We start from the raw sequence: 17,434 nt of genomic DNA, 5'->3' as shown, positions 1-17,434 counted from the left end.
ACACCTGTGCCGAGATGCCCGGGCGTCACACCGACACATCTGAAAGACACTGCGGATTAGACCACCAACTTCCTCAGCTTGCTCCGGGGCTTCACGGCTAGTTTTCCTCTACAATGCGGACAAGACGTCCCAAAAACCTTCAACTCCTTCCAAATGTGCCTGAAAGCTGACACACGTAGCCTCATGTTGACACCATTTTACATAGTGGCCCAGCAGTCCAGTGAATTTAACACTAGAGTTATACACATTAAGTGCATTCGAACATAGCTGATGTCTTCACAGGCTCTTGTGTGAGCAGCTTCTGGGAAGGTGCAGCATTTGACAACAGGAACGCTGCGTCTTTCAAGGTTATAGGCCCTGGGGAATGCTCGCCTGAAAGGTAACCTCCCTGCGACCTCACAAGGTACCAGAATGGCTGACATCTTTTGACTTGTGGTAGAAGAACACTGCAAACTTTGCCATCTGCACTCAGCCTTTGAGGCCCACAAAGGATATGAACAGCTGCCTTCGGAAGGCATGGACTTAAAATTACTCAGAATGTGACATACACCATTCGCTGTCCACATTCTCTGTATATATTCTGAATACATGTGCAATTTTTGGAAAGTGTGAGGTCGCATGGGAAAACGCACACCCATTTTCCTCTGACACTCTGCTGCTGTGTCTGATAATAAGAGATATTTATTTAACAAGAGCTCAGAATTACCATTTAATTGGTTGTAATCTGCTCAATGAAAGAATAATGTCCTCTACAATTATTCTAATCTAATCGGTTTAATCTAAAATCTATGGGACATTACAGATTTTTCTGAGATGGAATATTTAAATCTCTTCCTCCACATTTAATTTAAATTATCGACGTGTGAGACAAATGGCCATTCCTTTGAAAGACTGAAATACAAAAAAAGTCTATAATTTTTGCCCATTTTTAAGGCTAGCTCGCTGCTATAGGATTAGCATTTGTAATTCTCCTAAAGCGAGAAACTTTTAAAGCTAATGTGTTTGTTTTTCACTTTACTCAAATGGACTCACACTAAAACATGTGGAACAGAAATCTTAAAGCAGGAATATCATGAACCATGTCCAGCTATATTAGAAGCACCTAGGAAAATATATTTTACCAAGATCCTGAGAGAGAGAGAGAGAGAGAGAAATCAGCTAGCCAATCAATCAACAAACAAGTTCATCTTCATTTGTGGGTTTCCATTAAAAATGTTTATATTTATGGTTCTTCCTAACACATCGTATTAATAAATTTTGTTCAAACAAACCCTCTGTCTAAACACCGTTCTGCTCTGCATGCCTTGTTTTTCTCAGGTTTCATATATAGTCAAAATGCAGATCACGAAAGAACAATTTCTTGACATTTTTGTTTTATAATTATTATTATCACAGTGCAATTCTAGTGGGGCTTTGCCGGATATATATCAGAGGTGAAAATCTTTTTAAAGTAAATCATTATAAAATCCCTTTCCTTTATACCATGCTGGAAATGTAGTGTCTAAAGGTCTTTTGGGAAAATAAATAATGGAAATTTTGTTATTGATCTCATGCAGAGGCAGTAAATCTAATGAGTTATTGTTATTTTACCCACAGCAAATATTATGAGGTCCAAAATAATAACATTCAATTAAAGAAAGAAAGCCAGATAGGATATAAGATAAAAACGTAACTTAACAATGAATTCCTTTCAGTACTTCCTAAATACTAATTTAGTCTGTCATACATTTAGAATGAAATTCTTTTCAAAAAATCGTTTCCCATGCCACAGCAATAATTAAAATGATTATTTATCTTGTGATAGACAACTATCATCTTTAACAAAAGGTTACCGGTCTTCATTAAAAGATAATTTGTACTTGGGTTTTTTTTTTTTAGTTGATTTAACAACAACGACAAAACCTTAAGCTTAGAGTTAGGTCTCCTAGGATTTATCAAAATGTTTGAAGAGTTAAACTTAAGCAAAAGTATAAAAGTTATTTTGAAAGTGTTGTACAATAGAGCCCTGTTAGCATGGCTCCTTATTACATGCCTGAGGGTCGTCAGACTAAAAGGTCACAATGTGTCCCTTAGAGCTTTGCTAGATCCAGGAAATCAGAGCACTTCATAGAGTGACAAAGGACATCTACAGCAGGTGTTTGTCTGATTTCTCCATGGTGTACTGTAAAAAATGGGAAGCCACTACATTTTTTAAATTATGTATCTAGTTCATCAAGCCATCGAGCAACTTCTGAGTTTTAGGAAGCAGCTGCCATAATCCTAAGTCTTCAGGACAAAGCCCCCACTGTTTTGTCACAGGCTGACCTAACTCATTCGCCTTTTGCTCCCATTGTGAGAACCTAACTGGTCGGCAGCCCAGTTCTTGGTGGATGTTGAGAACTCCCAGCCAGGCTCCCTCGCTCCACATTCCTGCATCGCCCCTTCCTGTGCTCAGATAATGCCCTGCCCTGCTTCCCACGCACGAAAATTAAAACTCAAACCTTGACACCCAATGGCTATTTTCTTTCTCATAAATAGTAACAAAACCACATTTACAAAGAGGCATTTTCTAGAGACGGATTTCTCTTCAAGAGGATGAGTCCTACCATCTCTCAAAAATCAAAGCAACTAAAGAATGAATGACTCACTCTGAACTTCTGCCCTCCATGGCCATCTAACATAACACTTGGGCGGGGTAAAAAGAGGGCCCTCAAACAGGGAAATGACTAGAAAAGATATTGTCGATCTACCCTTCACGCACCAGAGTATCACAGTAACTTCCACCTGCTTTTCTAACCCATTAGTCCCTCAGCTGCTGGCATTCCACACAAACGTCTACAGACCGAAAGGAATAAATGAAAAGCAGCCAGCAGACAAAGCGCTGCCTCTGTGTCAGAGATGACACTAAGCTTTTATTCTCCCAGACAAATTTAGTGGGTACGATTAAGATCATCCCATTTTACAGATCATGAAACCGAGGCTTAGTGAGGTTAAGATTATCCAGTTAAGATTTACAAAGTTTCAATTTGACACCAAACCATCTCCTCCTGACCTTAAGCTTTCAACTACTGTGAAAAAGTGCTTAATAGAGTAATAAAATGGCTCTCAATGTTCAAAAATAAATCTTTACTTAAATGCACCTATTTTCACATAATGGATAAACCCACATACTGGGTAATTTATAATTTTATAATACATGGGATTTTGAAAACGTGTGTTTTTGCACAATAATACTCTTAGGTATTTTTTTTCTTTGGCCAGAAAGATTTCAAGAATTTTTAAAACCAACAACAGGGGAATATAACCAATTCACACATATCCAAAAACCTGTCACCAAGAGGTTCATGGTCCCCATGCTTTCGTCCAACTATCCTGAGAGCATTTCAAATTGCCTGGAAGAGACTGAGAAAACAGAGAGGGCTTAGAGAACCAAATCTGTCAAGATGAATCTCAACCACACAGTTTCTTAGTTCTTATACTGCCTTCATTTGGATGCAAAAATACATAGTCTCAGAAGGTATCAGAATCCTCCCAGCTGAGGGTCTGCACTGTCTGCCTTCCCTGTCCTCAGCTGATCCAAGCAACAGCTCAATGGGTATTAATACGTATTGCCACATGGTGCAGATGAGTTTGGGAATGGAATTAAAATGCGTTGGCTGAAGTTCCACTCTGGCAGTAAACAGAGGCTCATCAGAAGTAGGAACCATCTGGAACTGATAGGGTGGTCAAATTGGATATTTCTCTAAACAGGGGAGTATCTGCCATGCCATTTGTGATTGTTTTATACAGGTGAAGACTGACTTTTTTTATGTGGAAGATTTGACTACTGAGTATTTTCTCTAGAGTCCAGCTAGAAATATCCCTAGATTCAGAAAGAAGTTTCTTCAACATGAGGATTAGGAAAAGCAACTTGCTATACAGCCATTTTTACTGAAAGGCAACAAGTAATATCTCAGGATCTGAAAAGTGGGCTCAAGTATACAATCCCTAAACAAGAATTTTGATCTTGAAAAATGGCTATTTCCAAAATGGAAATTAAAAAAAAGAAAAAGTCGATCATAAAACAGCTGTGTTTACACAAATAGAGTGAAGTGGAAAACCGAGGCAATGACCCAGATGACTTCAATTCAAACTTCCCGTCAACTGAAATATACAGAAAATTGAAGATATCATATGGGAATTCCTGATTTTGAATTATCCAGATAATTGGATCATCTCTCCACTGTTCTTATTTAGACAAAGCCTAAAACCCATTCTACTTATCGGCAATTGAAAGTACACACTTGGGGACGCAAGTGTCTAAGGCAATCACTATGTGTAGATGTAATTCAGCATAGACCAGAGCCAGGTCTGAAGTTTTGGAACCATTTTGAAAATCGGACTATAAACGAATCATTCTCTTAAAACCCTCTACCCTATAAAAAGTCATGTAAGCAGATAATGACAATTTGTCCCCCCAAAAAACAATCCACATACAATAAAACTGCCCTGTTTTGATCCTTTCATTATTTGAAGAGAGAAGGCATCTATGAAAACAGAGTTTTTAATACCCTTCGAAAACTGCCCCCTTTTTGCTTCAGAAATCACATTTAGAGTAAATGTATTTTCTTAAATCAAGTGGGAAAATAACACCTCACCTCAATTTTTGAACAATCTATTTTCCACCCCCCAGAACAATTTCCATCAATTCTTATGCGACATTTAAAATCTTAGCACATTTATGCCCCCCCCCAAATGTAACTTATTTTGGAATATAAATTCCCACTACAGAATGTATGCAAATATTTGTATCACAGAAGAGAAGCAGAGAATGCCACTAACTCAAATTCAGCCCCAAACTACAAATTCATTTTAATTAAAGATATGTGATAAATACACACACTGAGAGAAATGAAAGGGGGAGGATGCCAGAAAAAGACTTATCTTTTGCAGAGAAATTAAAAATCGCAGGAAGAATTCAATAAGTCAAGGAGGCCTCTTGAAACCTTCTGTTTGAATCCTTTTATCTAAGCACCCTGGTTAAAATTCAGTGCTTCTCATTTCTGGTCAGAAAGTAACCTGAACTGATGCAGGTATATAACCATCCCAACAACAACAACAATAACAACAATGAAACAAAATAAAACAAACAAAAAAAAAAACAAGAAAAATACTATACGTAATGCAACCAAAAAAATGAAAGCAAGAAAAATCTGGGCAACTGGACATATGTCTACAAGGCAATCATTTTTGACTTGGGCTGCACAATTAGAATTATCTGAGTGCTTTAAAAACATCTCTGGGGGTGGGGTCTAGGCATCAGGACCTACAGTTCCTAAGTAATTCCACTGTGCAGCCCACCTTGAGAGGGACATGAGGGAACAGCCATTACGATCACAGGCCCTTGTCCAGGAAATTCTCAAAAACCACTTTGCATGGAACCAGTGGCCCAGAAGGTCCAGATCCTGAAAACAAGCCCAGAGTATCTTTGCTCAAAGGTCTGAAGACAAGACACAGAGAGAATCTCGAATCTTGTAGGACTGTGAAATCCCAAGGACATTCTTCACATGATGTGTGGATTCTAGGCCAAAGAATTCACTTAAAATGGCCCATAACTGACTAAAACATGTAAGGTCCAGCCAAGCAAATATAGATTATTTCAAATCTCCATGGTCTTGAATGTGGTTTCTGAAGCTCTTTGAAAAAGGGGACAATTTTTGAAGCAGCTCTTTGTTATTAAAAAATGTTTTAATAGATACCATCTCTCTGCGAATAATGAAAGAAGCAAAGCAAGGCAGTTTTAAGAATATGCTTTATTGTGGATGGATGGGTTTTAGAGGAGCAAATGTCATTAACTGCTTAATTGCCTTTTTATAGGAGGTGGAATTTAAGAGGAATAGTCTCTGTTTTTAATCAAATTTTCAAAACAGAGTTCCAAAACTTCAAACTTGACTCTGCTCTATGCTGAATTACAATGACTTCAAAACCTTATCTAGGACTCCGAGGGAAAGCCATTGCCACTAGAGCTGAACTTATAGTTGAAATATTAAAACATACAACAAAATAGTCATGATAGAATCTGCAGAAGCAACGAATAGGAGAATAAGATAACAGATTAATCTTAAAGGAGGCTTTAAGAAATATCTTCAGTGAGATAAAGAAAGAAATAGAAACCACAAGAACACATCTCACTAGAAAATATTATATATATACATATATACATATATTTACATGAATTCTAAAATGAAAATATATAGCTGTTGAGATAAATAACTCAATAGATGGGTTCCATGAAACACAAGAAGAAAGAATTAATGACTAAGAAGACAGACCTGAAGACCTGACCCAGAGCATGCCTCAAAAAGATAGAAATGAAATATATGGACCAAAGTTTTGAGAAATGTAGGAACAAATAAGATCTCTGTCATCTGTTAGTTCAAAAGCAAGCAAACTGAGAGAAAAGAGAAGTATTAGAAGAGATAATCACTGAATTTTCCAGAACTAAACAAAGACATGAGTGTTCAGAGAAAACAAAAATCAAACCCAATATCAAACAGAAGAAATTAAAAACAAATCATATCTAAATATCAGTGAAATCAATGAATAAAAAACAACAGAGAAATCTTAAACTATATAAAATAAAGAAAAAAAGAAAACTCAAAGGAACAATAATTAGACTGACAACAGACTTCATATCAACAACAGATTACAACTGGCAGTGGAATAATATTGCAAATGTGTTAAAAGAAAATTATTGCCATGCTAGAATATTATACCCAAGTAAACTGTTCCAGGATGAAGACAAAATAAAGACATTTTCAACATAAAAAGATGCAGTGAAACACATATCTGATAAAGGATTTGTATCTAAAATGTACGGAGAACTTTTAAAATGTAACAATAAGAAAACAAACCAATTTTAAAAATGAGTACAAGATCTGAACAGACATCTCATCAAAGAAGATATACACTTGGGAAATAAGCATATGAAAAGATTTTTGATATCGTATGCCATTAGGGAATTATAAACTAAAACAAAACTGTGATACACCATTATACACATACCTTAGAACAGCTAAAATCCAAAAATCTAACAATACTAAATGCTGACAAAGGTGCAGAGTAACAGGAACTTTCATGCTAGTTGGAATGCAAAATGTACAGTCACTTTGGAAGACAGTTTGACAGTTTTTACAAAGCTAAACGTAGACCTAAAAATTCAGTCTAGCAATCACACTCATAGGTATTTACCCAAATGAGTTGAAAACTTATATCAATACAAAAAATCTGAATACAAATGTTTATAGCAGCTTTATTCACAATCTCCAAAAACTGAAAGCAAACAAAGCTGAAAGGAAGATATTCTTCAACAGGTGAATGAATGGCTGAATGAACTGGGATACATCCAGGCAATGGAATGTCATTCAGTGATGAAAAGAAATGAACTATCAAGTCACAAAAAGACATGGAGGAGCCTTGCCAAGTGCAATTACTAAGAGAAAGAAGCCAGTCTAAAAGCCTATATGATTCTAACCACATGACATTCTGGAAAAGGCAAAACTATGAAGGCAGTAAAAAAAATCGGCGGCTGCCAAAGGCTCAGGAGAAGGGAGGAGATAAACAGGTAAAGCAAAGGGGATTTTCAGAGCCGTGAAACTTTTCTACATAATACTGTAACAGTGCATACATGACTTTATATTTGTCAAGACCCATGGAACTACGTAACATAAAGATGACTTTATATTTGTCAAGACCCATGGAACTACATAACTTAAAGAGGGACTCAAAGAGTAAAATATGAACTTCAGTTAATAATAATATATCGATACTGGCTCATTAATTGTAACAAATGTACCACACTAATACAAGATGTTAATAATAGGATAAACTGTGAGGGGAGGAAGGTATATGGAAACTCTGTACTATCTACTCAATTTTTCTGTAGACCTAAAACTGTTCTAAAAAATATATAGTCTATGAATAATTAGAAAATAAAAAATGAAAAAAAAAGACAATGACTACTGTGCATACACGCCTGATGAAATAACCATTAAAAGATTTGCATCAATAAAAAGGATGTTCAACCCAGAAGGGTTAACCAAAAAAACTAGTTAAATATGCTAATAAATTGAAAAAAAAATGTACTGACTACTTAAAAACAAAACTAGCTTTGGAGAATTTAAAAATAAGGTGAAAATGCATGTCTCCATGTATGGTAAGTAAATTACATCTCAATAAAACAGTTCCCAAAAAATAAAAGTGCATGGCCCCTGATTTGGTAGTTCTATTTCTAAATATAAATCCCCCTATATATGCACAGAAAGGCCAAATTGAAAACATCACTACAGCATTATCTTCAATCCCCAAAACAAGGAAATAACCTAAGTGCCCATCCAGAATAAAATATAATTCATGGAAATACATATCAGTAAAGCATAAAATGTAGATGAGATGAACAACAGTTCCATGAACCTTAAATTCTGGAAAGGCAGACAGGAAGGCGTCTGCTCAGAAGGCCAGAAGGCCTTTCATAGTTAACATGTCCAAACTGGAACTCTAAACCCTCATCTCCCTAAGCAAGAATAGCGCTCACCCCGGGTCTTCCCCACCTCAGAAAATGGCACCTCTTTCACCCAGGTAAATGACAACACCAAGTCTTCCTAGGAGTCACCCCCTCTACCCAACCCGTCAGTGTGATTGGTGCATTCCTTGAACCTAACTGCTCCTTATCACTAACCCAGTGTGGGCCCCCATCGGCTCTGGCGCTGATGCCACCACAGCCTTCTCACTGGGTTTTCTGCTTCTCCTCTTACCCGTCTATAGTCAAGAGATCTTGCTGAAACATAAATAAGATCATGACATTATCCTGTACAAAACCCTCCAGTCCCTCTAACAGCTCCTCATCAAACTTAGAACAAAGCCTGAAGTCCTCGTCACGGCCTATCAGGTCCTACGACCACACGATCAGATCTTCCACTGTCTCTCCTAACCTCATTCACTCCGCTGCACTCCCCCTGGTCACCTGGTTACCAGCACTGGACCTGGGCGCTGGCTGATCCCTCAGCCTCGAAGGCTCTTTAAGAGATGTCGCTGTCACTTTAGTTCAAATGTCTCACCAGAGAGGGCTTCCTCTATCTAAAATAGGGCCCACCCCCTGTTACGCCCTACCCCAACCTCCTCGATTTGTCTTCATTACATATCCCTTTATCGTGTGTCTACCCCCAGATAAAATACAGGCTCCCGGAAGACAGAGCATTTTTCTGGCTTGTTCCCCACTGTATTCTCAACATATAGAACAACACCTGGCCCAGAGAGGGCACTCAGAAAATACTTGTAGAATTAATCAATTATTCAATAATGCTTTAAGTACACTTCAACTTCACCTGTAATAGTTCTTTTTAAAAAATATCCGAGACAAGTTGGAGAGCTAATTGTGTGTTCTATAGGCTGAAACAGACAGATCTGTGGTCTCGTACTTCTTCCTTCCAGAATGTGTCCCAGATGGGGTGAAGGGGGAAGAGGGTAAGTAGGAGCAGCCTCGGAGCCAGAGAGCAGGAGGCCCTTGGCCTTTGCCTTTCTCTCGCTGCAAGGCTGGGGGCAAGCCACTGACAGTTTCCAGACCAGGCTCCACCTGAGAATACCAGGGTGCTCCAATCAAGTGGGCAGAGGAGCAGCTGTTCCTTTTCCTGGACCTTTAGGGCACGGAGGGGCATGCTGCCCAAAGGAGAGGATAAGTGGCTGACCTTGAGATGACCTCAAGTCCCTAATTAGAACACAGCCTCAACAATTCACGTCTCACCTTCCACAGTCTAACCAAAATATCCCTGAGGTCTTTCTGGCCTCAAAATTCGAGGACTCCTTGTTTCAAACTCATCGAATCCAAATCTCATCCCACAGTTGAAGGAATATCAAAGCAACCCAAAGCAACTTGGTTTCGAACTGTGGAGTTCATAAAGCAGTTGCATGCGAGGCTGTCAACAATCTACAAAAGTACCAAGGGCAGGTACAAATATGACCCCCGTTTGCAGCTGAGGAAACTGAGGCTGGGAGGGTTAAGGGGCAGGCCAAAGAGAAAGGGGTTCTCACTGAAAACAAGTGAATTAAGTAAAGCATTTGTGCGCCAGCGGCCTCATTTTTCCAGATGGGTGTAGTTGGTCTTTCTCAAATGTGACAATGACGACAATGGGCTGAGAAAACCCTGCATGCCCCACAGCTCCTGCCACGGTGCATTCCTATGTTTAAGCACACAGACTGAGTGCAGGCCACTCCCCACCTCCCCTCCCCCAGCCTCACCCCCTGCTGAGTCCTACCCAGCCTTAAGGGACTTCTCCAGTCTCGTCTCACACCGACCTTCTTCCTCACCTGCTCCCTCACACCACGTGGCCTCTCCCTTTCTCTGCCTGGAACACTCTTCCCACCTGGACCAAGTCTGACCCCCATTACCGGCTGCCATAACGAACCACCTGTCTCTCCTAGAGAGCACTCTTCACACTTGAACTTTTCTATATATTTGTGTCTCTCTCCCCTGCAAGATTCTAAGCACCTTCAAGGTAGGGTCAATCTGACTACTCATTATTAGATCACCAAATACCTAGCCAGGGAAAGTATGTGCGAGGCTGTGAGTTCTCGAAATGCTGAGGCCCTTTTTTCGGACGATGAGGGAGGAGTGTAGAGCTGCTAGAAGATGTCGCTCTGTTGACCCTGGAGGTGACACCTCAACACAAAGGACAGATCCAAGAGCCAGAGGTCTAGAAGTCATGTTCTTGGTGACAGTACCAGATACCTACCCTAGCTCTTATATCTTACAAATGCCAAGAACTAACAAATTATCTTTATCATCTAAGGCTGTTAGAAGTGAGTTTTCTGTCATTCATAAGACAAAGAATCCTAACAGCAAGGTTTTATACACTTCTGTCCCATCTCATCTAAGTTCTGGACACTAAATAAGTACTTAATAATTTTTCACCTACCTAGCTCACATTCACTGCATACTCATTTATTCATTCAACAAATATCTGCTAGGTGTCTATTCTGTGGTTTTCTAGGACTGGGGACAGAGAAGTGAACGAGCCAGGCAAGGTCCTCTTTTTATGCAATTTAATGTTCTAGTGAGAGAAACAGGCAAATAAGTAATAATTTTGGATACAGTTAAGCCCTATGGAGATGATCAAACAGTGAGATGTAATAAAGAATGAAGGGGAGAGGAAAATATTTAGCTAGGTGATTATGGAAGTCCTCTGGGTTGAAAATGACAAGGAGGAGTCAGCCAAGCAAAGACAATGGAGAACATTCCAGACCCTGGGGAAAGCAGGAGCAACAGCTCTGAAACAAAACAAACTTGATGGGTTTGAGGGGCAGAAAAAAGGCAGAGCGTGCCAGGGGAGAACGGGACAAGATGAGGCCAGAGGGGTACGCACGTATCTGTCAGCTGAGGAAAGAGAAGAGAGTATGGGACTCAGCTCCAGAACCAGTTGTGTTCCAGCAAGTCCCTTAACCATTCTAGTCTTTAATTCTGTCATCCATCCATCAACAAAGGGCCTGCACTTGGAGATCATAAAAGGCTCTTTCGACTCCGATGTTCTATAATTATTTTTCTTTGCATTGTCTTTTGAAAAAGAGACAAGTCAATAGGAAACACGAACCCAGCCCTAGAAGAGAACTATCATTTAAGAATCACGTTTTCAAAGCAAACATCAAAAGTTTGTCACTTCACTCACACTCAAACACAAAGTCTCTGGTTTAAAGAGAGCTGTTTTGCTGACCTCTCGGAATTCTTGAGTGGGAAGATGCAGCCATGGATGCTTTTATGTGTAAGATACACGAGCCTTCTCTAAAGCAGGGGCCATGGCCCCAAAGCTTCCTAGTGCCCCCCTCACACATACCCCGATCCCCCCGGCCAGGGCTCCCTCCTGACCCCTGGTAGTGGCCTCGCCCTCATCACTGGCCCCCTGCCCAGGGAAGCAGATCATCACTGACAAGAAGGTACAAGGTTCCGGCTACTGGCCACCCGTTTGCAGAGAGTGTACCAGATTTTTGCCCACCTGGGGGCCTTTGCACTCCAGTAACAATGCACGTCAGCCAGTGCCCAGAATGGCCGATTCTTCCTTGTCATTTAGGTCTCAAGGCAAAGTCACCTCCTTCAGAGTCCCTCCTGACTTCCCTGTGAAACGGGGTTCCCTCTCCCCTCTACTTGCTGTCATATTGATCTATCTTTGTCAGAATATTTACTGCTATCCAAAACCACTTGTTTGCTTTTTAACTCACTATGTGTCCCCCACTAGAGTTCAGGGGCCTCATCTGTCTTGCCCATGCCCATGTCCCCAGGACCTGGCAGTGTCCGGCCCACAGAAGGTTGGCTTGGTAAATATTTGTTGATGAACTGAAGGAAGAAGTCACCCAAAGATTCTTGACAAAGCATGGAGGGCACATGGAGGTAGGAACTGGGGGGCTCCCTGGGATATCATCTGAGTGCAGCACAATTTTCATCTGGGGTAAGGGTAGAGGGAGCTATCAGAATGTCATATACCTCTCCCACAGGACACTGGGACACAAAATGCATGATGTCAATAGGTTAGAACCACTGGGGTGGCCCAAATATTCTGCTTTGCCAGAGAGGGACAGAAGGGTCTAGCAAAGAAAAGTAACTTACTCATGGGACTTTCAGAGGCAAAGCATTTCTCAAGTCCCCAGAGCCAGTCCTCTAGTAGTTCAAACACCTCTGTCAATAGAATCCCTTTACTCCTGGAAACTGGTGAGGAGGAAGGTCTGCCAACGCCAGCGCCCCGTACTAGGCACGTGGTGGAGCCAGGTCCACAGTCAGGACTTACAAAACAAAATCGCCAGAGTCACTCGGACCGGGGGAGGTATGTGTCTGAGAGGCAGACACGGATGAAGGCAGAGAAGGGAAAGGTGTAGGAAGGGACAGGCCACAGCGGCCACTGCTTCATCGCCATTTTGTGTCATAAAAGGTACCTCAGAGGAAATAGAAAACAACAGTAGACTTTTTTTTCCCACCACATATAAAACCCAGAGTGCAAATTTTTCTGTTTCAGGATTTCTAAACAACATTTGACTTAGTCAGTGTTTCAGACCGAAGTTAAACATTTGCTGGGCATTTCTGGCTCCCGTCGGGAGCTGATCTAAAAAGTGGTTTAGTTCTGCTCTTAATACGAAAGTTCTACATTCAACTCAGAGTCTGACTCTCAACCTGCATTTTTTTCCACTACAGCACTACTCCCCCTAAGTTATAAAAACAATCCCCGCGCCCCCACGATTCTAACATGCCTCTTTCTCATTCCTCAGGTTTAAAAGAGAAGGTGAATTCAACATGGAACATGGTGGAGTTATGGCCAAGATATCTCAGTGGAACCGTCCAGCGGCAGGTGGATGGATGGATCTATTCTAAAAGAGGGTCCCTCGAAATTGACAGTGCAGAGACTGCAGGGTCCTCTGAACCCCACACAGGAAATACCAGTCAGAGCAAGGGACCGAGAAGAAACCCAGAGGTGTGGCATTGGCACACGGGTGGAAGCAGAGACCATGACCAGGGAAGGCATTCGGCAAACTAAACCAGGGTCAAGGGCAGGGAAGCATCCAGGAAAACTGGCCAAATCTAGGACCTTCTTCCTAAGCCTCCCTAAACTTAGAAAAATGTCACTGTCTCTGTTCAAGTACCAAAGAGTACTTAGACCAAAGGTAGCAGAGAACCCACCTCGCATTTGATCGCTTTTATTCCTGACCTAAGAAGCAAAAAGGCAACAAGCAGAAGGAGTTAGTCCACCAGAGCTGGACAAACTAGGCTGGAATTCGGAAGCTTCCAGCAACTAGCTGTGTGGTCTTAGGCAAGTCACTCAACTTCTCTGAGCTTTGATGTCCTCTTATGTAAAATGTGAATAATTCCCCCCACCCAGACTCTGAGACTCTGAGCAAACACCCAAGGCTTTTGTGAGGATTAAATGAAATAACCTATGAAGGCATCTCCTATCCTACTGCTGGGCACCTAGGAGGCTTCCACAATTAATGTTTTCGCAATTGCTTTCTTTTTTTTAATTTTTTTTTTCTTTTTTACTTTTTAGGCGAGGCAACCAACCCTTGGTGGACCTCACAGATTGCAAGGACCTTGTCAGCTTACAATCCCTTATTTTTTATCGTTTACGCCTACAGGACCTGGTCTTCCTACGTGGTCTCCCATCCAAGTACTAACCAGGCCCGACCCTGCTTAGCTTCTGAGATCAGACGAGATCTGGCTTGTTCAGGGAGGCATTCTCAATTGCTTTCTGTCAATCACAGCCAGCTTTGACCCTGACCTCAGGGCCAGGACTTGAGTTCCTGGGGACCATCACAGCTAAACCTTCAAGCCTGAAAAGGCTTTCCAAGAAAATCTCAACCCTTACTGGCAATGCCCATTTTCTTAAGGCAGAATCTTGTCACAAGAAGGTTATTTCCAAGAACCAGATCTTTGGAAAAGGTAGATATAACCAACCAGCCAGCATTCAAGAAGCAGTTGCCACCAGACCCAAAAGGAAGTCATTTCCAGATGCATCCCTTCTAAGAGAGTATTCTAGAGGAATCTCAAACCCAGACAAAGGGGACCGGGATGAATGGGTAATCCTCAAGAATTCTGACCCTCACCTGACCCCATGCACAATATAGTAGCAGTAAGTTCACTTTCTCTGCAGTGACATAGCCACCAACAGCTGTGGAATGTCAAAAACGAGGCTGCTTGGGTCTAAAGTTACTCCTCCCCCACCACGAGAGGAAAGAAAACACATTTCTGAGTCTCTACTTCTTTATGTTTTGCTTATGAGGAACAAATGTCGACAAGATATAGGATACACTGCTCTGTTTGCCACCAAAATGCACAGAACATAATTTTATACGAAGCTACACCAGCTTAATTGTGATGCATTAAGTATTATGTTCATTGTTTCTGAAACTGGGTAGAAATGAATAATTTATTTCAGACAAAGGAAACTCTTGAATATGAAATGCCTCATCTTTTAAAATTACAATTTGGAAGACAAGACTGAAAAAATATCCATAGTCAGTGAACCTTATACTGCTAATAGAAAACAATGCTTCAACTGTTTCTACTTTGTTTGCAAACATTACATTTTTTTAAACATCCTTGAGAATAATCAGAAACACACACACACACACACACACACACACACACACACACACACACACACACTAGGTTTTCACCATGCTCACAGCTGCTCAACAGAGGGCTGGCATATCCAATATTAATTCTCCATGCTGGGTGACACACTTTCCTTTCCAAACAACGTGCCCGGGCCCACCTGGAATCCACTCCCCACATGCCTGCACCCCAGTCTCTGCCACCTCCTTCCAGAGCTCTCTTTCTGGCATCCAAGTCCCCTTAGTCTCTCCTCCTGCTCCTCCTCTCTCCCCACAGCACCTCACTCTGCTCTGAACTTTCTTTCTGGTTCTCCATCATCTCCCCCAGTAGGTAGTACAGTGCCAGGTGCAGAGTAAGTTCTCAAAGAATGTGACTACTGTTATTTTTAGAGAAGACAGTCAGATGTTTTAGACTGAACTGAATTGGCGATTGTCATTTCCAGCATGGCTATTGGTATCGCTCACGAGCTCACGCTCTCCTATCTCTATCTCTATCTCTCTCCCTTTCTCTCTCTCTCTCTCTCTCTCTCTCTCTCTCTCTCTCTCTCTCTCCCTCCCTCTCTCTTTCTCCCTCCCTCCCTCCCTCTCTCTCTCTCTCTCTTCCCAGAACAGAAGAGATCTACATCATTCAAATAATCTAGTATTCCTATTTCATGCTAATAAACCAGGAGAGGAGGAAGAAGGGAGTTCACATGTTCATATATATGGAAGAGACTGGCAGTCACTCACCTACCATTTACTGAACACTTTCAAATGTTCTTTCTGAATGTTACCTCCAATAACCTTACGAATTGGATACTATCATTATCTTCACTCACAGACAGAAGACCCAGAACGGAGGAACTGTTTAGCCATGGTCTCACAGCCAGTAAGTGCTGGAATGTGGAACTCAGACCTGGGTGTGTTTAACCCCAAGACTTTGCTCTTGTCCACAACGATTCTACATTTCACAATTTCCTGGGATCATCAAGACCTCATCCCCTGCCCTTCTCCAGCCCCACCCCAATCCCTGGAATGAATGCAGACGGTCTGCCTGATGGTTCTTGGTGTAGGACGTTGCTGCCCAGTTCCAGGTGGGTTCCCACCAAAAATGGCTGCATCTCCTCTCTCCACTGTCATTAAAACAAAGTCATAAACACACCCTGGACTCGAGAAAGCTTCAGTAACTTCTTAGAAACCAGCTCACCCTTCCCCCGCTGGGTGTGCCCCAGGGTTAGCAGAAATCTTTTTCAATTAAGACAACTCCCTGCATTTAGACTCTCGGAGTTTTTATTGACACTCTCTTGTGAAATATTCAGAAGCAAGTTGAGAATTGGGTGCAGGAAACTGCCAAGTGAGACACAGGACTGTGGAGCTAGAAGAACTAAATCGTATACAGAAAATAAATGAAGAAACACACCCATACATTGAGTCCTCTGAATAGGCCCATCAAGATGCCAAAAGGTCCCCAGAAAGGTTGGGCAGGGCCATCTCTTCTAGCCAGAAGGACAGCGCTGGCCTGGAGATCTAAACTCCCATGCCTGAGCCACCATCTCCAAGGCAAAAAGCGGAAGTCATCCCCAGTCCAGAATAGAGGGCCAAACTGGGGTTGAGATGGCGGCACTGCAGAAAGGCAGGTGGAGAGCCAAGACTGGCCACGTCCCCAGTGCCTACCAGAGGAGGCCTCCTCTCATCAGCCAGGCCACTCGTGTCTAAGGGGCCCTACTGAACGATTTTCAGTGACACCCTTTCTCCGGCCACAAGCCACCATGCCTTTCTCTCACCATTAGCATTAAGATATTTCATGACCTGGCTCTGCTTCCTGAGTTTCTTCCTGCTGGCACCTGCTCTGCTGTCACCCACCTGCTCTACATGTGCCCACCCACCTTCCCAGGACCACTCTGAGGCCCAGGTGGCTTCACTGACTCCTGCTCCTCTGCCTACCTGAATGTGGGCCTGTGTGCACTTGATCTTTGCATGCTGGAGGCTTGTGCATCTTTCCTCACAAGGAGAAGGTAAGTCTGGAAGAGAGGAACTTGAACTTGACTTACACTTGCTCTAAGTCCACCAGGAGCTGAGACAAATAGCATGGTGCTCCTGGCCACATATTTACTTCCCCAGAAGGTACCTTCTGTGATGAGGGGTCACTACCCACCCCCAACAGGTCTACGTCCTTCTCTAGTCTAAAAGCATCCAGGAGTCCTGTGTATGCTTATATGACGCCAAAGAATACTAAGTTGAACTATATGAAATTTCTACTAGCCTACCCTATTGATCTACAAAGCTGACAATTTCATATGATTCACCGTAAAAATCCCCTCAATACTGAGGTAAATTAGGCAGCATCCTTCTCCAG

The 17,434-nt window shown here is 41.8% G+C and overlaps 1 protein-coding gene and 1 pseudogene across 2 annotated transcripts in view; both read right to left on the bottom strand.

Annotated features, from left to right (window-relative positions):
* The window catches only part of GFRA1 (GDNF family receptor alpha 1), a 195,458-nt gene that overhangs the window by 164,573 nt on the left and 13,451 nt on the right, over window positions 1-17,434 (bottom strand). The gene's annotated exons all lie outside the window — the stretch shown is intronic.
* LOC112470152 lies at window positions 14,113-14,231 on the bottom strand (annotated as a pseudogene).

Source organism: Pteropus alecto, unplaced genomic scaffold, assembly GCF_000325575.1.
Source record: "Pteropus alecto unplaced genomic scaffold, ASM32557v1 scaffold177, whole genome shotgun sequence".
In the NCBI taxonomy this organism is placed as follows: Eukaryota; Metazoa; Chordata; class Mammalia; order Chiroptera; family Pteropodidae; genus Pteropus; species Pteropus alecto.
The sequence above is the reverse complement of the archived record's forward strand: the minus strand, read 5'-3'. Positions and strand labels throughout refer to the sequence as shown.